We start from the raw sequence: 25,250 nt of genomic DNA on the forward strand, positions 1-25,250 counted from the left end.
TGGCTATATAGGTTCCTAAACATGGAAAATTTAGGGTTTTTAGTAGTTTGAACGAGGTGAAAAATCTATCAAAGTATGCTTTGATCTGGTGATCTGGCTACATACATCTGGTGACCGTATGGTGTTGACTAGAGTTTTAACAACTCGTTCTCCTAGAGTTTCAGTACTTGGTGTGGATTCTTTTCCCAAGTAAATATTGAAATCGTATATACATATATCTTGTGAAAGATATATGTATCTTCGTTGCCATATTTTATACCTCTTTTTATAATAATAATATAATAATAATAATAAATGTCTTTATTAACAACAGATTAAATTTTCTTTACAATGAAATATTATAATATCAGTAGGGCGAGATTCAGTTTGTGTACCACTGTGCAACAGCGGCACACAACTGCTCTTCCACCTAACCCCCCGAAAATAGGATAGATAGACTATATCTAAATAATGAAATTGTATTTACAATAAAACATAAAAATATTAAGTACATATTAAATTTATAAATTATAAACTATTTACTTTTTTAATTCTTAAATTTTTAAATTACTGTTCAGCTAACAACTGCTCATAAATTAATCTCTTGAACTTGACTCTAGACAGATTTTTAATATTGTAGGACAAACTGTTAATATTGCAAGCAATTGAATATGAAAATGAACGTTTAAAAAAGGATGTTGTATGTTTAGGTAAAGTGAGGGTATTCTTGTGTCTAAGATTAAGATTATGAACGTCCGTCCTATAAGTTATTCGATTGTACAGGTATGGTGGAACTCTCTCTTGAATGATTTTATGGTAGAAACATAAAGCATGGAGTTTCCGACGATTTTTCATATTTAGCCACTTGACTACAGTGAAAACGTGACTTATCCTTTGAAATTTCCTGATGCCAAAAATCAAACGCAAACAAGAATTTTGCAATTTCTGTATTCTCCATGAATCAAATTCAGTGAGACACGCATTGTAAAGCACGTCACAATAATTTAATTTTGATAGTACTAGAGCATTACATAATAATGACTTTGTGGCCCTACTTAATAAATTGCGGCTTTGATACAGTAATTTTAAAACGGCGTAAGCTCGTTGTAAACAAATACTTACATGATATGTAAACCTTAAATCTTCGTCGAACCAAACCCCAAGGCTTTTAATCTTTTTGCTAAAAATTAAATTGTCATTTCCTAAGATAATTCGATTGGCATAATTCTCTAAAAATATTTTCCTATGGAGATTTCTCCCAAAAATGATACCCTGAGTTTTTGATGTATTCAATTTTAAACAATGATTTTGAGAAAAAATCTGCAGCTGAAGAAGGTCATGATTTATTGCATTTACCGCTTGATCACACTCATTTGGATAAAATGACATATAGAGTTGGGTATCGTCTGCATAATAATGTTGTGAACAGGACAAAAACACAGAAGGAAAATTAGATGTGTATATAGAGAATAAAATTGGACCTAATATAGATCCTTGAGGCACACCAGTATTAAGATCTAGAAATGAAGAAATATTTTGATTAAGTTTTACTGCTTGACATCTATTAGAAAGATAGGATTTCATTAGATCAACTGCTCTCGCTTCTAGACCAATATATTTTAAAATAGAGAATAACAAATTATGGTTAATTGTATCAAAAGCTTTTGAGTAGTCAAGAAGAATTAGAATTGATATTTTGTTTTGGTCATAAGCTCTAAAAATATCATCTGTAATATTTAATAAAGCAGAAAGACAGCTATATCTGGACCTAAAACCGGACTGCATCATAGGGATTATATTGTTATTTTTTAAATGCGTTTGTAACTGAATATCAATCACCTTTTCCAAAATTTTAGATAATGTAGGCAGTACACTTACTGGTCTTAATTCATTCATGCTTTCTGCATTTTTAGTCTTCGGTAACGGAATAACATGTGCCCGTTTCCATTTAGTGGGAAAAATTGAATTTGTTAAGCAAAAGTTAATGATATGAGTGATATACGGTAGAAGAAAGGGAATACACAGTTGAAGCGTTAATATGTTAATACCATCATCACCAATAGCTTTACTTTTAATATTATTAATAATATGTAAAATATTAATTTCAGATACTGTTTTAAAGGTAAGAGAAGAACTGAGGGAATACTTAAAGTTATTTTCATAGAATATTTGTGTATCAATGTCTGCTTTCATGTTTGGTATGACTTCAATAAAGTGTTTATTTATCTCATTTGCATTCCACACGTTTTTAATTTCAAAGTTATTTTTGATATTGCAATTATTTACCAAATATTTTAAATTATTCCACATATCTTTAGAAGATTGATCATGTATGTTTTTAAAATATGATTTTTTCTCCCTTATAGTCATGGCTGTTACTAAGTTACGCAACACTTTGTAGTCATTCCATTGATTTATATTTCTAGTTAACTTGTAAGCAGTAAGTGCTTTATCCCTATCTAACATTAATTGCCTGATGGTATTAGTTAACCATGGAGCATATTTCTTTGAGATTCTAAAAGTCTGATATGGAACATGTATGTCAAGTAAAGTAATGATATTATTAGAAAGAAAATCGACTTTACTGTCTATATCTGGCAATTCATATATTATTCTCCATGGTATAGATTCCAGATCAGATTTAAATTGACTGTAATTTAAATTTTTGAAATTCTGAGTAGTAATAAATTTATTTGTATTAGATTTGACATCACAACCAAATTTTAGAACAACCAATTCATGATCGCTTATTTCTGGGATATGTTTTACTTCAATAGACAAGATTTTATCCTCAGTAGATGTGATTACATAATCAAGCAGAGTCGATGTGAACTGGGTAATTCTAGTTGCTTGATTTACCATCTGCTTTAGTCCAAGACCATCTAATACATCTGTAATGAACTGTGTGGAATAATTATTGGTATTTAACAGATCAACATTAAAATCGCCCAAACAGAGTAAATGATCTACACTTGGCAGTACTGATGATACAGTTGTTTCCAAAATTCCAAAGAAAGTTTTATAAAATGCTCCATAAGGATTATATAAAACACCAATAGCTAGTGTTTCATAACGAAGAGAGAGTTTTAACCATATCTGTTCAATTTCATTTGATGACTCAATCAGCACATAATTTATATTACATTTTATGTAAATACCTACACCTCCACCTGTGTCATTTTTATTCCTGTCTACTCGCTCAAAGTTATAGCCAGGTATATTAATGTTCTTACTGGATATTGATTCCTTTAACCATGTTTCACTTATACCCAAAATATCTAAATCATTTTTCAAAATAAGTTCTTTTACATCAATAAAATGCGCAACTAGCGATCTAGAGTTTATATGAGCACACTTTAAACTACTCATGTTAAGCTTAGGTTAGATCCTTACTAAATTGGTACAAACCAATATATAAGGTTTTATATTGTGTAAATAATATAAGCAAAATTTGTAGATGATTATTATTTGCATAAACAGTAATTCACATGGTGATGTATTAACAGTGTAAAAAAAATAAATAGATATTACTCTTAATTCAAAACACAGTATAAACTAAGGATTTTTTACTAAATAACTCAAGATGCACAGTTAAATTTGAATTGAAGCGTAAAGAAAATAATCTAAAAGTAAATAAAGTTTTTACTGGTTTCATTGGAAGATACTGCTTCAGGACAGATCTTTTTCTTAACTTACTCATAGATTCGTCAATGGACTGATGGGAACTCTCAGTCCTCGCCTTTACAAAAGTTTGTTTTAAAGTTTATCGATGTAGTACGTTTTTGATGTATTACCATTTCTTTCATAATTATTATAGTAGGACTTGGATAGCAGGAATAAACAGCAATCTCTTAAAATACCTCTTTTTATGAGGGAATTCGAAAGTGTTTCGTTTCGTGACCAGTAGGCTGAGATAAATGGTACTTTATTGTAACACATAACCATAGTACAACCAATCACTGTCATCACTTCGTACATATCTGTTTTTTTTTTCGTGTTTAATCTTATATTTATATTTTTTGGAAGTGCTGTTATTTGTATAAATAGAAGCACTTCCCAACCAATATGTATAAATAAACTACGCGGAAATAATTTTAGAAAAATATCGACAAAACGAGAACTTTTATGAATATTTAGTATTGTTATCCCATTTCTCTTTGAAGGAATTTTATTGTGCAGTCAATTCATTCCTTTCAGACTTATCTTTAGATATTTCCGCGTTACCAGGTATATAATCATACTCTGAGGCAGCATAAGATTCTTCCTCGGATATATTTTCAGAAATATTTGAGAGGATTTCAATTTCTTCTTGAAGTTCTTTTTGTGTTAGAAAACGTTTACGTGCCATAGTAAGTCTGCAAACAAACAATACGAATGGGATAAATACGACCCGGTATAAACTACTACTGGGACACTAGAGTTTCGTTTAAAAATTATGGTAAAATCGATGAAAACAATATCACTAACTTTAGTTAATCAACAACTAAATTATTATATATTATAATCGGTTAAAAAACAGAGCAGCCACTTTTTCTTTACTAAAATTATATTATTTGATGCGTGTGTTTAGTAAACATCAATTTATAGGTTCCAGACGTGATATGTAGATTACATATTACTATGTAATGAGTTAAGGAATGTCTAAAAATACGAATGCGTTCAAATAACATGGGCTTTGGGGACAAACAGATGCCAGCAGATTTTTTGAAATCCACTGGGACATATATGTCCCCGTCTCCACAGTAATAAAAGAGTTAAGGGTCATCTAACCTCATTATGTGTCTACTTATAACTACTTAATAGCGGTTTCTTACTGATGATGATCTGATAGGATCGAAATCTGAAAATTTATAAATCCATTTTGGATAAGTTTTAAAATTTAAATAATTTTATACCATTATACAAACAAAGTTTTTACTTCATTGTAGTAGGAATTTCACATTTAAATTTTGAATACTAAATACTTTCCCAAACACTACTTGCCAAAACTCAAAATCGACATGTTATGCTATACATACGTTTTAAAAATTACGACTCTAACAATGGGAATTCCATCTAAAAGAATGAAAACAATATTTGTCTCTTCAATTTGTCAGGAAGGAAGCACCCATTGAAAAATTACAACACTAGCAGCATTCAGAGCAGGAAGCTACAATATTTACAATATTTTAAATTAAGATTCGCCTTAGAAAAACCTATGAAGTTTTAATATACCTGGAAAACACACAAATTTGAAAGGAGATGAAACGTTTTAGAATAAGTTCATCATTTATTAGAACGGCGTAAAATACTACGAAGATAACTATGTAAGAATTAAAATAGGATTTAAAATCACCGACTCATTTGGCTATATGCGAAGATATGTAGTAATATAGAATATCTGTCTAAATTATCAATAAAATGTTCATTAATAACAGTAATTCATTAAGTTATTGAACTCCCTGACCGATAAGCCGAGAAAATGCAGACAAAATATTTAAAATTTAACGACTACTTAAGTGCAATCCAGTGAAACAGGTGAAAAATATTGCTAAAAATAACGAAAACGTGGCAACAGCGGTTTATCCCTTCCTACAAGTAAATTACACGATGAATTAAAATGTACTCTCTACTCATGCGTTCTCGCTTGCACTTCTATTCCTCACTATTTGATATCTCTGTTTAAGTTATATTTTCCAGAAGAAGGATTCTCCAGCGTACAAATTGTCCTTGGTTTATTATCATGAAAACTAGGATAAACCTCATGGACTTGTTTGTCCTTTATGTCGGCATTTTGCGGGATAGTTGGAAAATGTGAACGTGTGGCTTGGATTAATTCGAACAGAGCCGAATTAGAAACATTTCCCAAACAATAAAAATATTATAGCGTAATAAATAATAAAACGTATGGCCGAATTATTAATTAAAAAAAAAGGAATACAAACTTTTCTTGAAAGTTGAGGCAAAAGATAAAATATGTGTAATGATAAGTTGTTTGGATTTTAGATAGCGAAACTTTTTGATCGTTTTTATTTTTTGCGAGTCATATGGTTTACTTTAATTTTTGTCTCAACAATATTCTCAATCCCTTAGTAATATATTATAGACTGTCTTGTGCTGCTTGCATCCAGTTGTTGCTAACACTCTTCAGGTCGTCAGTCAATCTAGTTGGTGGGCGTCCTCTACTCAGTATTACTTCTTGTCTTGGTCTCCACTCGACAATACGTTTTGTCCATCGGTTTGTATATATATACCTACATATATAATGTATATTTTTTCGACCTGTCAGTGATCTTTTATTTCACGTTTTTCTTTCTGAATTTGAACAATTGAATCGTTTCTACAAAGGGTCCTATTCACATGCGAATTTGTTCGACGGACAGATTCTCCCGACAGATCCGCACGTGTCTATCCATGCGTACGCCGTGTATGTCTTGCTCGCTGTCGTTGCTTGCCCGATAGTATAAAGTTTTATTTTCTTGTATACGTTGAAGCCATGCTTGTGGAATGTAAAAAGTAAAGATTATTGTAACAAGCAATTGCGAAAAAACGCATATGAAGGATTAATTAAAAAATGCCAAGAAATTTGCCCAGGTGCAGATCATTTATGATATTCTTTCTTTTTATTATGCATAGCACAGTGGAAACACACAACGCGGAAACTAGTAGAACTGAGAGATTTGTCCATGAATGTATAGCACCAACGAATTTGTATGAGAAACATCTGCCTTTATATAGCTAACAACGGATTTGTCCGTCGAATGTGTCCGCCGGACAGATCCGCATGTGAATAGAGCCCTTTAGTTTTTCATAGGTTATAATTATTCAAATTTTGTAACTATTTAAGACAGAATATCATGTTTTGTTTATATTAACCAAAGAAGAACTAGGAGAGGGTTCAATAATATACACTGAGTATCTTTTGAAGTGGATGGTCAAAATTAATAAAAATAAAACAGGCTGTAATGAATAATTTTAAAATTATATTTTATAAATAAAGGCTCAATCAAAAACGTACTACTCGTTCAACACTGTATCATAAGAACGTAACTTTTAAAAATGTCATATTCTTAGAATTCATCATCATCATCATCATGGCTTATTCACTCCTGGCGGAGTATTTGCCGCCCTTTTGGGCTCTCTGATTCACTTATTGCGGAGAATCAGTCCGCTGTTGTTTTTTTTTATTATAATAGCAGCGTGTGTGACTTGGCCCTGTCTACAATTTTCCTCCATTCTTTCCGGTCCTTACAGCGCTCCTTCCAATTGTAGATTCTCAGCTTCTTTATATCTCCTAAGACTTGATCTCTCCATCTTGTTTTGGGTCTCCCCTTTGGTCTCTTTGTTGTTGGTCTCCATCCAGTTATTCGCTTTAGCGTAGAGTCTGGGTTAGCTCTTTCTGTGTGTCCCAGCCACCTGAGCCTTTGCGTCTTCACGAACTTGATTATGTCTTCACCCTCGATGACTTCTTTAATTTCTTCATTGGTTAATCTTCTAAATTCACCTACACTTATTCTCACCGGTCCCATTGTTCGTCGAATTATTTTTCTTTTTAAGATTTCCAACCTCATTTCATCTTTTTGTGTTAGGCACATCGTCTCTGCACCATAGGTGATCACTGACCTGATTGCAGTCTTGTAAATTTTTAATTTGGTTTTCTTACTAATGTGCTTTTCTTTCAGAAATTTTTGGTAGTTCCAGTAGGTTTTATTACCCAGTAGGATGCGTTAATTTATTTCATCCGTTCTATCATTTCTGTCATTCACCATCACTCCCAGGTATATGAAACGGTGTACTCTTTCAAATGTATATAAACCAAGCTTAATTTCTTTCTCTATGTTCGTATTCTCTCTTGAACACTTGAGGTATTTCGTTTTGCTTTGGTTTATTACTAGCCCTCTCTTCTTTGCGTCTTTATCTAGTATTAATATAGTATAAAGTAAAAAGTGTTTGATAATGGACATTCGATTTATGTAAGTAAATTTTCAGTACCTTTTTTGAAAATACTAGGATCAAATCAACTTTACTTATTTTAAAAGATCTTAAAATATAACGTAGTGTGCATATTTTTGTATCAAAATTACAAGGGGCAGTTAAAAATTTATGTAAATATTGCTGTACCCATATGGATCCACTAGGTGGTTATGTAGTCAAAACATATCTTTTTATAATTTCAGTGGAATTACACGACAGGAAGCTTTAGATATCGCATATGAAGAAGATGATGTAACAGACATTTTTATTGAGCCGCCTGAATCAAATTTCCTTACGGATGAGGATTCAGGTGATGAAGACGAAGATGGTGACCCGGATAACTTGAATCCTCGTCAACTTCGTGCAGGTGCGGAAGTTGTATTTGCAGACTCTAAACGTCTAGGAGGTGTACAATCAGATCTAGAAGCAAGCTATGATAAGGATTTGTAGAACGTAAATAGTTCTTATGAAATAAAAACTAATACAAATCCCCGAATCGTAATTGATCTGCCAGAACCTACAACTTATATTGACGGAGACCTTCATTATACGCTGCGCAACTTTCCAAAAGGGGATTACAGTAAATATTCAGAGATGAGTTGTGTGCAACTGTTTGAATTATTTATTACTGATGAGTTGCTAGAAATGATAGTGTCTGAAACAACAAAATATTCTCTACTGATCAATCAACCGAACCCTAACGTGACACCTCCTGAATTGAAAGTATTTATGACAATTCTCTTAGTAAGCGGATATAATAAGCTACCATCTAAAAGAAGCTACTGCTAACATGCAAAATATTCTGGTGTCTGATGCCATGAGACATGACAGGTTTTTACAAATTTGTCGTTTACTTCATTTTTCCCAGAAGAAAATATATCTTATAAAGAATCGATGATACGCTACTTTGGGCATCACGGATGCAAACAGTTTATCAGAGGAAAGCCTATAAGGTTTGGCTATAAGGTGTGGTGTATGAATACACCTAGCGGATATTTGATATACTTTGAAGTATATCAGGGAAAAAATCCTAGATCTAATGAAGAATATCAAAAATATTTCGGAAAAGCTGCAGCTCCCATGGTACAGATGATCGAAGAATTGGGCGACAAAGGATCTCTGAGATACAAGTTTTTCGTTGATAATTTATTTACCAGTACAAACTTGTTAAGTACTCTAAAAGCTAATGGGTACGAGGTTACAGGTACTGTAAGGGATAATAGAATTCCTAGAAATTGTCCACTTGTTTCCAAAAAGACGACGGAAAAGAGGGCACAAGGGGAATATTGTTCAACATTGAATAAGGAGACTGGTGTTTAATATATTCGCTGGAGGGACAACAAAGTTGTAACAGCTGCAAGCACATGTTTTGGTATTCAGCTGGTCAAAAATGTGGAAAGATATTCCAAAAAGGATAACAAGACAATATAAGTACCTAGGCCATATCTTCTTTCGTAGTATAATAAAAGCATGGGAGGAACTGATCTCATGGACAGTAATATATCTTGGTAAGAAATAAAGAGCAATATTTATATAAATGAAAATATATGGGTAATTTTTTTTCAGTTACCGAGCCGGCATACGTTCCAAAAAATGGTACTAGCCAATATTTACGTACCTCATAGACGCAGCTCTTTAAAATGCTTCGACGATATGTAGGAAATCCGGAAAGAATATTAGTCTCTTAGAGTTTAGAAGAAGTATTTGTCAGGTAAAAGTATTTGTATACAAAACTCAGAAAATGTTTACGATTCATTCAATTTTTAGACCTACTTAACGACATATAAAGTCCCCGCTAAAAGAACTGGAAAAATAGGTAGAGCAGCAGGAAGTGATTTTCGAGTGTCTGACTGCGTCAGGTTTGACTGCAAGGATCATTGGATTATCTCTGTACCTGAGGGCAAAAGAAAGAGGTGCGCCAAGTTTGCAGTTCAAAAGGGCGTACAATGTGTGAACAATGTAACGTTGGGCTTTGCATTTCATGTTTTAAACCATTTCATACACATGGGACAAATTAATGAATTGTTTCAATATTTGATCTTGCCAAACGCCTATTGGTCCCGTATGGAACCAAATTTTTTTCAAAAAAAAAAGATTTTTTTTTATTTCGGCTTAATTTAACAAAAATAAGTTGTTTTTACGTAGTTTTAAATAAAATTATTGCATATAAAAAGAATTTTCTTTTCTCGGCGCTAATGGGTTAAACTGACTTTAATTGGCACTCTCCAACCAAATTGAAAACTAGAACTACTTAAGGAATCAGAAGAAAAAGTGACGCGGCACATGCCTGCAATGATAATTTTCCTCTAATTAGCGCAAATAAATGGAGTAATGAGACCGTCGACGTAACAATACTTTTATTTGACTTAAACCTTGTACCTAAAAATCGACATAAAAACACAATTTATAACTACTATTTAATTCATCAACAAGCAATATTTTATGCAACCTGTATGAATACAAATCCTGCAACGCAGTCCGATCCTGCAAATAAACAACATTGTCCCTTTTAGAACGATATCGAAATATTCACCATGTTCTATAAATACAGAGAGCATAAGTATCAAAATCTATACGAACTACACCGTTCCACTTGCCTCATCCTTTCCTGCTATTCCTGCAAATAACATGCGTACTTATTTGAACGCCGAAATTTCTTCCTGTTCCTTGGTTTAGTTGACGTTCAGCTGTTTTAGGTTCAGTGTCACTCGGTTTTTATTGACTTGTTTTTGAGTAAGGTTACAAAAAGGGCAAGGATTGGAAAAGTGATATACTGGTAAGATATTTTAAGGCTTTTTCTGTCGATAAAGTTCAATTTTCACGTAGAGTTCATACAGAAATATTAAGAAATTGCATGTTAGCGAAGTCAGGTTGTTGTTTTTATAAATATTGCGTGTTTTGATGACATTCAGTAAGAAATCTATCGTTTTGTTAAGGTTTTATTAGATTTTTTATACATAAAATGTAAATATTGTACATACTAATGTACAAATACCAATTTATGTATATATATTTTAAATTATTCATTTTTTACTGCATAAGATAACAATAAATTACCAATAAACTCGATTATTAACTGTGAAAATAAATTTGTTTATACCAGCTAATTACTAAGAGAATTACCTTAGGGACATGCCGAAAATATTATAATTTTAGAGCATAATAATTATAAAGCTATTTTTTATTGATTTGAAACAATCTAGTCTACTATATATATATATATATATATATATATATATATATATATATATATATATATATATATATATACAGGATGAGTTATAACCATTGCAACATTGACATAACACGAGACGTTAAAATTTAATGTTAAAAGATAATCAGTATTAAATTCTTATCAAATTCGGCACATAGAAATAACTTTAGGATACACACGTCGATAGTTCCTGATGATGAAATTAGGTCGAAACTTTTTTTAATGATAGTGATTTTGATTAAAAAATATAAAGTGAAATTTTCGGCTATAAAGCATTTTTCAGCTATAGCGAGCATTTTTCAGCTATAGCGAGCATTTTTCAACTATAAATTATAATATTTTATCTAACGGTAGTTTATAGAATAACCCAGTTTTGTCTGCATTAAATATTTCGTCGTCACTAAATTTTACAAGCAAATTAGGCCAAACTTAGGTTTGCCATTCGGTCACCTCGCTCTATTTAATCGACAAAGACTATCCAATAATTTTTCCGGCGACGAGATTGTGTCTACTCGTGAAACGGTTAATCTAATCCAACTTGCCTAACAATTAGACTTAGCTCTTTGCCAAAAAAATTGTCTTTTATAGAAGCATAGAGCCATTTCCGGGATTTCATGAGTAGGTTGAAGCTTAAACCATTATAAAAACGCTCCAGTGAGCTTGTGCTTGATACTACACCCTTACACGTTTTGAAACATTGAACAAAAGTTCTATTTTGTGTTTATCTTTTTTTAAATTGTGGATATTGTCGAATAATTTACATCGACCCTCTTCGCAATCATTACCTTTGGCTCATCAGCTTTAAACGTTCTATTATAAAACTTGTTTCGCTTTGTGGAAGACATTTTTGTATTCGTACTCACTTACCACCTGCAAATTACTGCCGAAAACAGTCTAATTCCATTCAGCGTTATTTTGGTGAAAGGGTGCTGGGTGCGGCGATTGCTTCTTACCTACGATTTGTTTGTAAACATGTCAATGCTCGTCGTCGTTGTCACCAGACAATATTGTGAGGACCCATAAGCTAGCTGGGACACATGAGCGAAATCCAATTTAACCTATGCCATATTTTTTCACTAACTTTTCACTAATTTATTACCACCTTCATAATTTTTCACCATCAAACCTACCCCAATGGGAGCGATTCCGCTAGCTTAATATTCAAGTTAGCAGAATTAAAAAAAATATATTTATGATATACCACAGTGTTCTGCTAGGTTCTTACGAATTTATTACCACCCTAGAAATTTTTCTCCCCTTAACTACTCCTTGTAGGAAGTCAATAATTCTGCTAGGTTAAAATTTAAGGTAAAGAATTTTGTTTTATAGTTTTACTGTAATCTATTTATAAGTAAAATAAGAAACTGCTTCTTCTTCTTAAAGTTCTATCTCCTATCGGAGGTTGGATATCCTAACGGCTATGGTCACTTTGCTGCTGCTCTGAAAAGTTGTAGTGAACTACAGTTAAACCATTCTCTAAGGTTCCTAAGCCAGGAGATGCGTCTTCTTCCTATGCTTCTTCTTCCTTGGATCCTTCCTTGCATAATAATTCTCAGCAGCTCATATTTTTCTCCTCTGGTTATGTGACCCAAATACTCTAGTTTTCTTCTTTTTATGCTGTTCATAATTTCTATCTCCTTATTTAATCGTCGTAGTACCTCAGCATTGGTAATCCTTTGAACCCACTGAATTTTTAATATTCTTCTGTAACACCACATTTCGAACGCTTCTATTTTTCTTATGTGTTGTTTCTTCAATGTCCAAGCTTCCATTCCGTATAGTAAGATAGAAAATATGTAACATCTTAGAGCCCTCAATCTGAGATGCAACTGAAGGTCTCTGTTGGCAAGCATTGTCTTCATTTTCACAAATGCTTGCCTTGCAGTTTCAATTCGGACTTTGATTTCTCTGCTTTGGTCATTTTTGTCATCAACCCAGGTTCCCAGATATTTGTATGTCTCTACTTTTTCTATTTGGGTTTACTCTATCATTGATCTTTCATTTCCATGTTGCGTTTTTGAGACAATCATAAATTTAGTTTTTCTCTTATTTATTTTTAGTCCGTATCTAATGCAATAATCGTTAATTCTATTTACCAATTCTTGTAGCGATTACAGGGTGTCTGCCATTATGACGGTGTCATCAGCGAATCTTATGTTACTTACTACTCTTCCGTTTACAGAGATTCCATCACCCAGATCCGCTATCGCTTCCTGGAATATGGCTTCACTGTACACGTCAAACAGTAATGGTGACAGAACACAGCCCTGTCTTACTCCTCCCTTTATATCTATATTTTCAGACTTTTGTTCTTCTATTTTTATATTGGCCTTTTGATTCCAATACAGATTGATAATGATTCGTAAGTCTCGTCTGTCTATATCTTTGTTTCTCAGTACTTCTATTTGAAGAAACTGCTAGTTTTTACTCAATGTTAACCAAATACAACCAATTCCACCACCTACACATTTATGCTAGCTGAATACAAAAGAAAAATCTCTTCAGAAATACGAAATACTACAGGTTTATGCTAGATTTGTACTTATTTATTACCACCCTAGTAATTTTTCACCCTTCAACTACTCTCTATGAGAAGTTATTAATTCCGCCAGGCTTTTTTATTTTTTCATTTACTTTATTGCTTTTAATAATATAGTAAGAGCAGTAGAATTAAATACCAAACGTACAAATATCGTAAACCAAAAAAAAAAAACAATAACGAAAAAAAAAGAAACCAGAATAACGTTTACAATACAGAGTAAAGTACCTACATCATTCATTGATCATAATTCACACTCGAGATAAAATTAAAAATTGTTTTAGTGCATTTTATTGAATTGTCAAGAGAAATTCTGATAGGTTAAAATTTAAGGTGATAAAAAATCTATTGTTACAATTTTACTGTAATCTACTTGTAATTGAAAGTATAAATTGCTTGCTAGGTTTTTACTGAATTTGATCCACCATCATAATTTTTGACTGCCTAAGCCACCGTTAATGGGAAACATTCCACAAGTTACACATTCACGCTAGCTGAATGCAAAATATTTTTGGAAATACAAAAGTGTTTTGCTAGATTTTTACTATATTTTTACCAGACTAGTCATTTTTTTCTCAACTACCCTAATTGAAAACATTCTGAAATGTTACTCTATGCTAACTTATATTTATTTTTCAAATGTTTAAATAATATAAATATGAAAATACCTTATTCCATTCCAAAAATTATAAATTTTAATTGTTTTAAAAAATTGACTCTGATTCGGTCGTGAGTACATGGCTAAGCGAAATCCAATCGTGAGAATATAAAATCAAGTTGAGTTTTAGTAAATACATTGAATTGCTAAATGTCACAGAATAATTACCAGGTAAAAAATATTCAAACTGCAATAATTTTATTATGTTTATTACAAATATTTAGCTAATTGTAAGGGCACGTCGAGACACCTTCCGCACGTATTGTTAAAATATTAAACGATTTGTATTTATTATGTACCTGAAAATTTGAAAAATAGGTATTAAATATTTTAATATTATTCAAATAAGAGGGGTATTAAAGATTGATCAAAACATACTGATTAGATTAGTTGTATAGCATAAGGAATTTATATTACTTGGAAAACATTTTAGGAGACAAATATTTTAGTTACTATTTAAATGGGATTAGCCACAACTAAAGGTTAAAGTACGTTTATTTATAACGATTTTCGAAGCGGAAATTGAAACGTCAATAAACGTACTTTAACCTTTAATTGTGGCTTATTCCCATTTAAATAGTAATTACTTTAAAATGCCACAAGAAAATAGCTTCCGAACAATACAAATATTTTAAGAATATTCAAATGAGATAGAAATTGCAGGTTGGTCAGAACAGCTAGTTTGGATTTTTTGCGTAGTAAAATAATACACATATAAGCAGCATTTCAAAAATTTAAAGATATTAATATTTTAATTTAATGTCGATATTATATTTATTGTCAGTTGGATATAGGTAGAGATTAACAGGGTATTAGGGTATTAAATGGGTTAGTTAAGGGGTGATAAATTACTAGGGTGGTAATAAATTCCAAATAAGATTGGCTTAGGGGTGAAAAACTATCAGGGTGGTCAAAGTTTAGTAAAATCTTAACAGGACACTTTTTTTTATTTCAGTTATAAGTACTTAAAAGCCTTACAACTCTTAATAGTCTCCTAATAGTCTTTTAAGTATTTAGGGTCAATGATTAGCCGAGATGGTACTTGTATGAAAGATATAGAAATGAAAATAGCATGGAGTGATATGGAACAACACCCTAACCAAAGAAAACAAAAAGAGGATCTTTTAAAGCATAGTGATGAATATTACCCTATATGGAGCGGAAGTATGGCCAATGACAACAACAATACGAAATAAAATAAGAACAGTTGAACTGGACTTTATGAGAAGATGTCTACAAATCACAAGGGCGGATGGAATAAGAACGGAGGAAATATGGAACAGAATGGAAGTAAAATGCTCAGTTACAAAAAAGTTGAAAAACAGAGCCCTGCAGTGGTACGGGCATGTACAAAGAATGCCAGATCATAGGTGGCCGAAAAGAATATTAAACTGGGACCCGCCGGGAAGAAGACGGAGAGGAAGACCTGCTACAAGATGGAAAACATACGTCGGAAATGCTATGATAGATAGAGACCTCAGAGAAGGTGACTGGGAGAATAGAGTGCTGTGGAGGACGAAAACGGCGAACTCATAATGGGAAAAGCCGAAGAAGAAGAAGAAGAAGTTATAAGTACAGGACAGTAAAATTGTAAAAGAATATTTTTTCACTTTATATTTTAACCTAACAGAATTATTGACTTCCCATAAGGGGCCGTTGAGGGGTGAATAATGCCTAGAGTGGTAATGGTAATATAAAAACCTAGCAGAACACTGTAGAATTTAAGACTAAATTTTTTTTTCTAATTTCACTGGCTAGAACGTTAAGCTACCGGAAACTTTTTCAAATAAGATTGGTTTAGGATGCAAAATTATCAGGGTGATCAAAGTTTAGTAAAAATTTCAAAGAACAATTTTTTTATTTCAGTTGTAGAGCTCAGTGAAATTTTAAAAGAAGATTTTTTTACCTTAAATTTTAACCCAGCGGAATCGCTCCCATTAGGGGCAGGTTTGGTGGTGAAAAATTATTAGGTTGGTGATATATTGGTCCTAATATTGTGTGATATTTCGTCGTTAAAAGCGGTCGGTCGTTATAAGCGAAGTCGTAATAAGCGGAGAAGATAAAACAAATCACGGTTGGATGTTTCGCACTACACTATATATATATATATATATATATATATATATATATATATATATATATATATATATATATATATATTGTGACAATTAGGGTTTATAGAAAATAATTTATAAGTTATATACTACATAATATTAGATATTTGGTTGTTTTAAATAAGTTATATACTAGAGAATTTTATAAAAAATATATTTATGTGAGGGCATTTTAAGAAATTAGCATATAATAATTGTAAAAAGTTGTATTTTAGTAGTTATGATTTTGTAGATATTTTTAAGTGAGCCATGTGACTAGGCAACACACTATACCCTCCATTCCTAAGTGCCATTTTAAGAATTTTACGAATATAAGTGGGGTTATATTGTTTGAAATGTGTATTTTATTAAATTAGAGTGTTAGTTACTAATTTGAATGTTTATTCTGATCTGAAAAGCCTAAATGTAAACAAAATTATTAATAGAAAAGAATGGAATTCTCTGGATCAGCGGAGATGACCATTGTTTACAGTCGAACATTCTCGATATAATGATTATGGCGGTGGATCGAACAGATATTTTTTCGAGAACATCTATATAGAAGTTAATAGAACGATTGGAACATGATCTCTTACCAGATGGTTCTGGAATAGAAAAAAGGATATAAATACCCGTGATTTGGATTCAAGAGGGCAGTTTTTAAGTTTTAGTCTAAAGTCAAGCAGTCAGAAAGTTTTTAGTCAGAAGTCAAGCAGTTTATTATGAAAGTTAGTAGAAGATAGACACAATTAATTAGTGAAGTCAATTGTTCACAGTTTTAGTAAATCAGTCAAGCAGTTTTATAAGAAATATGAAAGTTAGTTGGAGATAGTCCAATTGTTTAATATAGTGAGTTAAATGAAGATTAAAAATTATGCACATAATTTAATGCACATTTATAATTATACACAAATAATTATTGAAGATAAAAAAAGGTATATTGGAAGAAATTAAATTATATTATGGTTGGAGATTAGTATAAATCAACTTATAATAATTGGATATTGGTATATTGAAAAGAAGAATAAATATAAATGCTGTTTGCTGGTTTGGTTGGTGGTGTATAAATGCTGGTGAAGAAAACTATATCTTAAATTGGTAGAAGCTGATAATTGGAAAAAGAAATTTCACAAAAACAAGGATAACCGAAGTACGAAGACTTTCAGTGGTGATTAGAATATATATAGTGGAAAACAGTTCATTTAGCCATTCAGTGAAAGAAAGGTACAAAATTTTGTTAATATAATTTAGTTAATGTCATAACAATTTCAATTTTGAAGATAGTTTGTTTAAATTTAACATTGTCTATAGAATTTAATTAGTTTTATAAGAACATCAATTTAAAGATAGTTTATTTTAAATTTACATTGGCTAGGTTAGATATATATGTGTATTTCATAATAGTTATAATAAAGATAATTTAAAAAAGTACTTACAAACTAATTCTTTGAGAACCGCGATAAAAACCCTATATATTATATTATTAAAAATACTCATTGCTCATCATTCAAACAAAAAACACATCATAACAATATATATATATATATATATATATATATATATATATATATATATATATATATATATATATATATAACACGTGAAGAACATAAGAGTTGACCTGTTTCGGGATTTGCCTTCAAGATCGACCTTCAAAAATCTCAGTAAGCCCAATCTCGAGAAACTTAATTTATTCCACAATGTTGCCACCTACAAATTATAATACGTCTAAAAGCTTGATTAACTTCCGATCATAAAACAATATTCGCTTTCGGTGAAAATTTTTGTTAACTTTCAGTTTATTTTATTTTTTTTTAGATGTAGATTTAGTCATGGAACTTTCTTCTTTATGTGCCGTCTTCTACTGAAGGTTGGCGACCATCAAACGATAGGATTCTCTGTTTTGTGCCGAATGTATTATGCTCGCAGCTTCTGGTATTTGAAACCATTCTCTCAAGTTTCTCAGCCAGGAATTCTTCTTTTTGTCCAAACCTCTTCTACCTTCAATCTTGCCTTCCACGATAAGCTGTAGCAGACTGTACTTATTATTACGGAACACATGGACCAGGTATGACGCTTTCCTCCTTTTAACAGTTGTTGACAATTCCACCTCTCATTCGTCTTAATACCTCTGTGTTGGTCAATCTGTCTGTCCAAGGTATTCTCAGTATGCGTCGATACAGCCACATTTCTAGAGCCGCTAACTTCTTTATAGTTGCTGCTGTTAACGTCCACACTTCAACTCCCTAAAGTAGCGTAGAGATTACGTAGCATTTCATGGCGCGCCATCGGAGGTTAACGCTAAGGTGGCGGTTGTTTAAGAATAATTATGGGCCTCATTTTGTTATGAATTATTTGAAGTCGTATGTTGATATTTGCACTAATAGATTTGTGGATAGACAAACAAAGATAATTTGGTTTCTTATGATTTTCCCTGAAGTACACTGGGTGCTCTCCATGTATAAAGCTTTCTTTAAAAATAACAATGTATTCGTTAAAACCATAGTTGTCTTTTGGCAGAATTGGATCAGCCTCCCTCCTCTTTCGTTTCATGAGAGAGAACCAGATGTTCCCACCACAGTCTCAAGTGTATCGAGTTAAGATGCAGGTGTGTTTGTCCTTACACCTTGACCTAACGCCTTTGTTTCGCGCACCAGTCATAGGTCGCTGGTTTTTTCCCTTGGGAACAAGTTTTGTCCTTAGGGAAATAGGTTCACTTTGTATACTTCTTTGAAGGACCATCCAGAAAACTGGGACAAATGAAAATTTCGAAAAGAACATTTTAACAAGTCTATTTAAACAATTACAACGTATTTTGAGCGCCGATAACTTGCTTAAGATAGCTGATTTATGAAACTAAACTTTATAAAACTATAAAACTAGATAACTTGTCGGTGATACAATATTGACACGAACTAAGTAAAACTTATTAATATAGGCGCGGCTAGCGCGGACAGGAGCCTATAGCTCATCCAATGCTGGATTCGAACTAATGCAAACTGATTTCAATCACTCGGCTCGTAATCGTTTCTTAACATTCAGAAATCTCCCCCTGACCCCCTCGACGTATCTAACGGATATGTTTACATTTAAAATACCTTCGACTTTCCTTTCATTGGTAAAATTAATTACCTGAGAAGGGTATTTTTCAATTTTAGTTAATTTTGGGAATTTTCGAATGATTCAAACCGATAATTTGGAAATCATTAATCCCTTCATTGTTATAATTCTTTGACGATTTTAGAAGCTTATGTCTAGAAAGTTATTTGAATGCAAGTTATCGGCGCCGTACAGATTATTGGATGGTACAGAGAATTTTATAAATCTTAAACTAATATACAGTGTGATATAAAATAATATGACACAAAATAAGATAAAAATATTAAATATTGTTACGCAACAGTTTGTTCATGTTTTTTTATTAGTTTTAGAGAGTCTAATAGAAATTTTCTATTTTTTATTCAGTAGTAATATGCTCATTTGAATGTGTTATGGGTATCTTTTGTTTGACACTGAGTAGCTACATTTGTTAATTTATTCCAGCCCATTTGGACCTGTATATATCATTAAGTAAATTATGACATAATATAAATTTTATTCAATATTTTATCACGTTTTAAAAAATTAAACAAAATTTGACTGGCAGCGCTTCAAGTACCAAATTATTCATCTAATTACAGGCCAATTTTACCCGCCATTAACACCGTACCTTTTCGCCACCCAATTTATATTGTACCCAAAATACTGTTTTTACGAGGAGCGCATTTTAATACTGGATCCCTTTCCAACCTACCGATTTAGTTTAATATTTAATAACCTCCGGGTTTATCTCTTATACAAGAATTTATACCCTTATTCAAGGTAAAACATGTCAGGTCAGGGATAGACATTAATAAATATTGGACCTGGCATTTCGGAACGTTTGGTATCCTGTTGATAAATGGAGATCGATGGGTATTTTCAGTTTAACAAAAAGAAATAAATAAATAAAAACATTTACTGAGGCTGAGCGTTTCATTCAGATTATTCATTCATCTCTTATCTTTGGAGTTACGGATCATCGGACGTTATGTGGATATGATTCTGCCTTGGCACTCTGACAGATTTGTGTTCGAATCTCAACGAAGTGTCAAATCTAAAATTTAAATAATTAATAATATAATAAATGGGCACAGATTACTAACGCATAATACTGAAAACAACTATAGAATTTTTATATCTGGGTTTTCACTTTATTGTTTAATTATACGCAGTTCAGACAGAAAATAATTTAAAAAAAAGTAATTGAACTTAGAGCTAGTTTATCTACGTTTAAACCAACTCAATATATTAGAACTATCGTAACCATCTATTCTCCATTCATAAATTGTTGATAGCACAAAATGTGCCTCAAACTCATAAAACTGTCGTAAACCATAGGCGTTCCTGAGGTGTTTATTCATTAAATAATAATATAATATTTTTTAATACTGTTATATATAATATTAATAATATTTTAATACTAATATATTTAGCAAAAAAACAATTAAAACTTTCACGACTAATGTTATGTAATTATATTATATTAATAAAAATAAGAATTTAACCATTAACAATTTTGTAAATAAGAATACCTTATCTCTTTGGATATTTCAATACTAATCTTCGCGTTTAATCACTTTACTAGAAAACCTGGAATTCATATCCGAAGGTACTATTCGTTAATATTCGCAAGATAATTAGGATGGAATTCCCCAGATTTTTATAAATATAATGGGTATGCTTTGGCCACGTGCCTCGTTTGTTCAGTTTATATTCGAAACTTAACTTAAAAGGGTGAAGTTATTACGAACGAAAACAATTTTTTTGTTTAGTACGTTTTTGATCGCATGTAATTTACGGCTCGTCGGTGTTTCCGCGTCTACGGCAGTAATTAGCGTCTCGAATATTTTTATTCCATATACCTACGAACATATACGTACCTTTCGCTCGTGCTCGTTTTGTTGGACTGTTTGAGATGGCTTCATCATCAAGTTTTAGACCGGTACTGTTGCGTACAGTCAGTAAGTCTGTCTATTCACCAAGAGAGAAGACTATTGTCCTGAATGTTCACGATCCTCTGGTTTCTCAGAATCCCACAAACACTGTTCGCAACATAGTCAAAAGTTGTGCCAACATGACTGGCGTAGGAGAGTCAACTTTATATAGGTTCCTATCAGAAAGAAAAAAACACGGTATAGCTAACCCAAACACAAACGAAAACTTAAAGAGAGGGAAAAAGCCTATTGAAATTGATGAATTTGCCAAAAATGGTATTCGAAGGAAAATTCATGGATTTTTTTTTAAAAAAGAAATACCAAACCTAAACAAAATTTTACAAGAAGTTAGAGACGACCCGAATTTGCCTCATATCGGACGAACTAAATTGTGGCAAGTTTTAAAAGAATTAAATTTCCGGTGGGAGAAATCAGACCGAAAATCACTTTAGATTGACCGGGAGGAGAAGATGATGTTGGAGAAGAAATTATCTAAGATTCATACGAAAATTCCGGGCTGAAGAAAGGCCCATCTTCTACCAGGATGAAACGTGGGTAAACTCAGGTCATACTCTAAAAAAAATTTGGTCAGATAAAAATATATTAAACTCCAGGCAAGCCTTTATGGAAGGTTGGTCTACTGGTATCTCCCCAACTTCTGGTAAAGGCAGTAGATTAATAATTTCTCACATTGGCAGTGAAAAAGGATTTGTTAAGCATGGTTTGTTGGAATTTCATTCCAAAAGCACAAAAGACTATCACGAGGAGATGACAGCTGATGTTTTTAAAGAGTATTTTGAGCAAATGATTGAACACATACCACCAAATTCAATTATAGTATTAGATAATGCACCTTATTATTCACGACTAGTAGAAAGACTTCTAACGAATGCGTGGAAGAAACAGGATATGCTTGACTGGCTGCGTAATAAGTATCTGCCTTACGAAGATGGAATGGTAAAAGCAGAACTTTTAAAAATTGCCCGGCAACACAAATCTAAGTTAAAGAAATACGTAGTTGACAAAATGGCGGAAAGGCGAAACATCACAGTCTTTAGACTTCCACCCTACCACTGCGAAATAAATCCAATTGAACTCATTTGGGCACAAATGAAAATTTATGTGGCTAGAAAAAATACGTCATATAAAATACAAGCTGTACGTGAATTGTTATACGAGTCTTTATAACATATTACAAAACAAAACTGGAAAGATGCAGTAGGACATGTAATAGAAGAAGAACAAAAAATGTGGGATCTTGATAACATAATTGATGCGACCGTGGAGATTATTAACCCTCAAGACGACTCGGATTCCGAAGTTGATCCTATTTATTTTGAATTTAAATAGTTTTCTAATCGTAATTATATAAGGTAAGTAATAATAGTTGTAATCGTAAGGTATTAAAGGGGAAAGGCGCAAAATGTCGCCTGTCAAAATGTTCAATGTGTTTTAAATGTATCCATTTTTTTTTTCAAATCCCGAGAAAACTAAAAAGCATTTTTGAAAAATTTAAATACAGAATGAAATATTTTTTAGAATAAATAAAAAGTTTCTTTTGCATGCAATATTTTCAATTAAAAATTATACTATATTTTTTCTTTTATTACTACCCCTGTTACATAACATATTAAAATAAATAATATAGAAGTTTTCAGGGACTTTCTGCCCTGAGTAATAATGTAATCTTTCATTCTGCGTTTAAATTTTTCAAAAATATTTATTAGTTTTCTCCGGATTCGAAAATAATGGATACATTTAAAACACATTGGAAATTTTGCCAGGCGACATTTTTGGCGCCTTTTTCCTTCATTAAATAAATGTATCTTTTACAAATGGCAAGAAACTTTTTATTTTTAATAAAATAAATAGGTTTTATTAAAAAATACAATTTACATAAGTACAATTTAAAAAATATATTTATTTAGTTCAAATAAATGTTTCAATCATATACTCTACGACACTGGTCGTTCATTTCTAACCATTCAAAATACCCCCGTAATAGGATTATAATAAGGTATTGTATTCCTTCAGATATAAGGTGGGTTAGTTGAAAACGTCTTAAACCGTCAGTTTTAGGTTGGTTTTTACTATTATATCGTATTACCTATCCTCTCTGTATTTCAGTTTTCTAATTAGGGTTAAACTTGTAGTAAGCTATCAACAAATTGTGAACCGACAATAGTCATCAAATGGAGTTCTTTTTTATCTTTCCTTTATAGGGTTATCTATAAAATTATTTAGGTATTTCTTTATTATTGTGACCTAAAATTCGGTAAAACTAATATTGCGCATCATTTGTAACTTCTCTTCTAATGTAGTTATCTCAAAAGAGACCTGTACTCCCCTGTTCGCAGATGATATGTAAAATTTATAAACTTACGCTGAAAAATCCTGTAAAATGTTACATTTAATACAAATTTTTCTTGAGTGAACTTGTGTTGTGTAAACTTATCTTCACCTTGTAACTACCTTTCTGAAAAATTCGTGCGTAAACATAAATCTTTTGTTGAAAAACGTTGCCCTTTGAGACCAACGAACGATAAAAATAGAGGAAGAGCGGAAGAATGAACTCGACCTCGAACATTTTAGTATTTTACGCTTTTCATTATTTAACACGGTGCGAAATTTGGGGAAAAGGTCAACAACACTCAAATACCCATTTAATATTTGAGGTAATAGTGCGTTCATTTGCATATTTGAGCTATTCATTTTAGTTTATATTGAACGTGATTGAAATCTAGTATGTTGCGGTTAAGGAAAACTTTGTAAAGGTTTTCTAATCGGATTTTAGTAACATCGTATTCATTATTATACCTTTAGAGTAATTTTCTGTTTCTAGATTTGCATCTATAACCTACCGCAGAGAATTTCACTGAATTATCTTCAACTAAAAGAGTTTTTTCTAAAAATATATTTGTGACACTATGATTTTGCACAATCTGTATAAATAAAATTTTTTAAAAAAGTTTAAGACATTGCAATTTAAAGATTACAATAATAATCTAACCCTAGAAAGATGGACTATGGAAAGACGGAGAAAATGTTAGTCTTAGTAAGTGATACTACTACTAAGGATTTTTCCACAGTTTTCACTGTCTTCCTTCACTCAACCGTTTTCTCCAATTTTCCCTGTCATTCCAGTCTCCATCTCGCAGGGTTCTTTTCTCCATAGCCTCGTCGATTTCATCTCTGAATGACCTTCGGGGTCTTCCTCTCTTTCTTCTTCCAATCGGACTCCATTCTGTGATTTTGTTTATCCAGCGTCCTCTGTCCGCTCTTCTGACGTGGCCGTACCAGGATAGTCTCTTCTCCTCTATATAGTCGATTATGTCTGATTGCACTCCCATTCTCCGCTTAATCTCTGCGTTTTCAATTCTGTCTCTTTTTGTAAGTCTACAGCTTCTCCTCAGGAACTCCACATTTCTACTGCTCTTATTCTACCTCTATTTCTCTTGTTTATTGTCCAGTTTTCGGACCCATATGTCAGGATACTTCTTGTCAGGGTATTATATATTCTCTTTTTTGTCTTTATCGTAATGTTCTTATCCCACAACACTGAGTTTAGTTGTCTTATACAGTTTCTTGTTTGTCTCAGTCTGTTGTTTATATCTTCTTCTGTTGTTCCCTGGTTCGATATTATGGTTCCTAAATACTTGAATTTATCTGTTCCATTTATTTGTCTTCCCTCGTCTATCTCTAGGTTTCTCATATTCTTGTTTTCTGTTGTTAGGTATTCGGTTTTCTCTAAGTTTATTTCCATTCCGTTGTTTTTATATTCTTCTTCTAGTTTTCTGAG

The 25,250-nt window shown here is 32.0% G+C and overlaps 1 protein-coding gene across 2 annotated transcripts in view; it reads left to right on the forward strand.

Moving 5' to 3' along the window:
• Positions 1-10,487: 10,487 nt before the first annotated feature.
• LOC140444919 (kelch-like protein 17) overlaps positions 10,488-25,250 on the forward strand; it is a 103,061-nt gene continuing 88,298 nt past the window's right edge. For both annotated transcript variants that reach the window (XM_072536617.1, XM_072536619.1), the window contains exon 1: positions 10,488-10,708. The gene's annotated coding sequence lies outside the window, so the exon portion shown is untranslated. The remainder of the gene's footprint in view (positions 10,709-25,250) is intronic.

This window comes from Diabrotica undecimpunctata, chromosome 7 (genome assembly GCF_040954645.1).
Source record: "Diabrotica undecimpunctata isolate CICGRU chromosome 7, icDiaUnde3, whole genome shotgun sequence".
NCBI classification, from domain to species: Eukaryota; Metazoa; Arthropoda; class Insecta; order Coleoptera; family Chrysomelidae; genus Diabrotica; species Diabrotica undecimpunctata.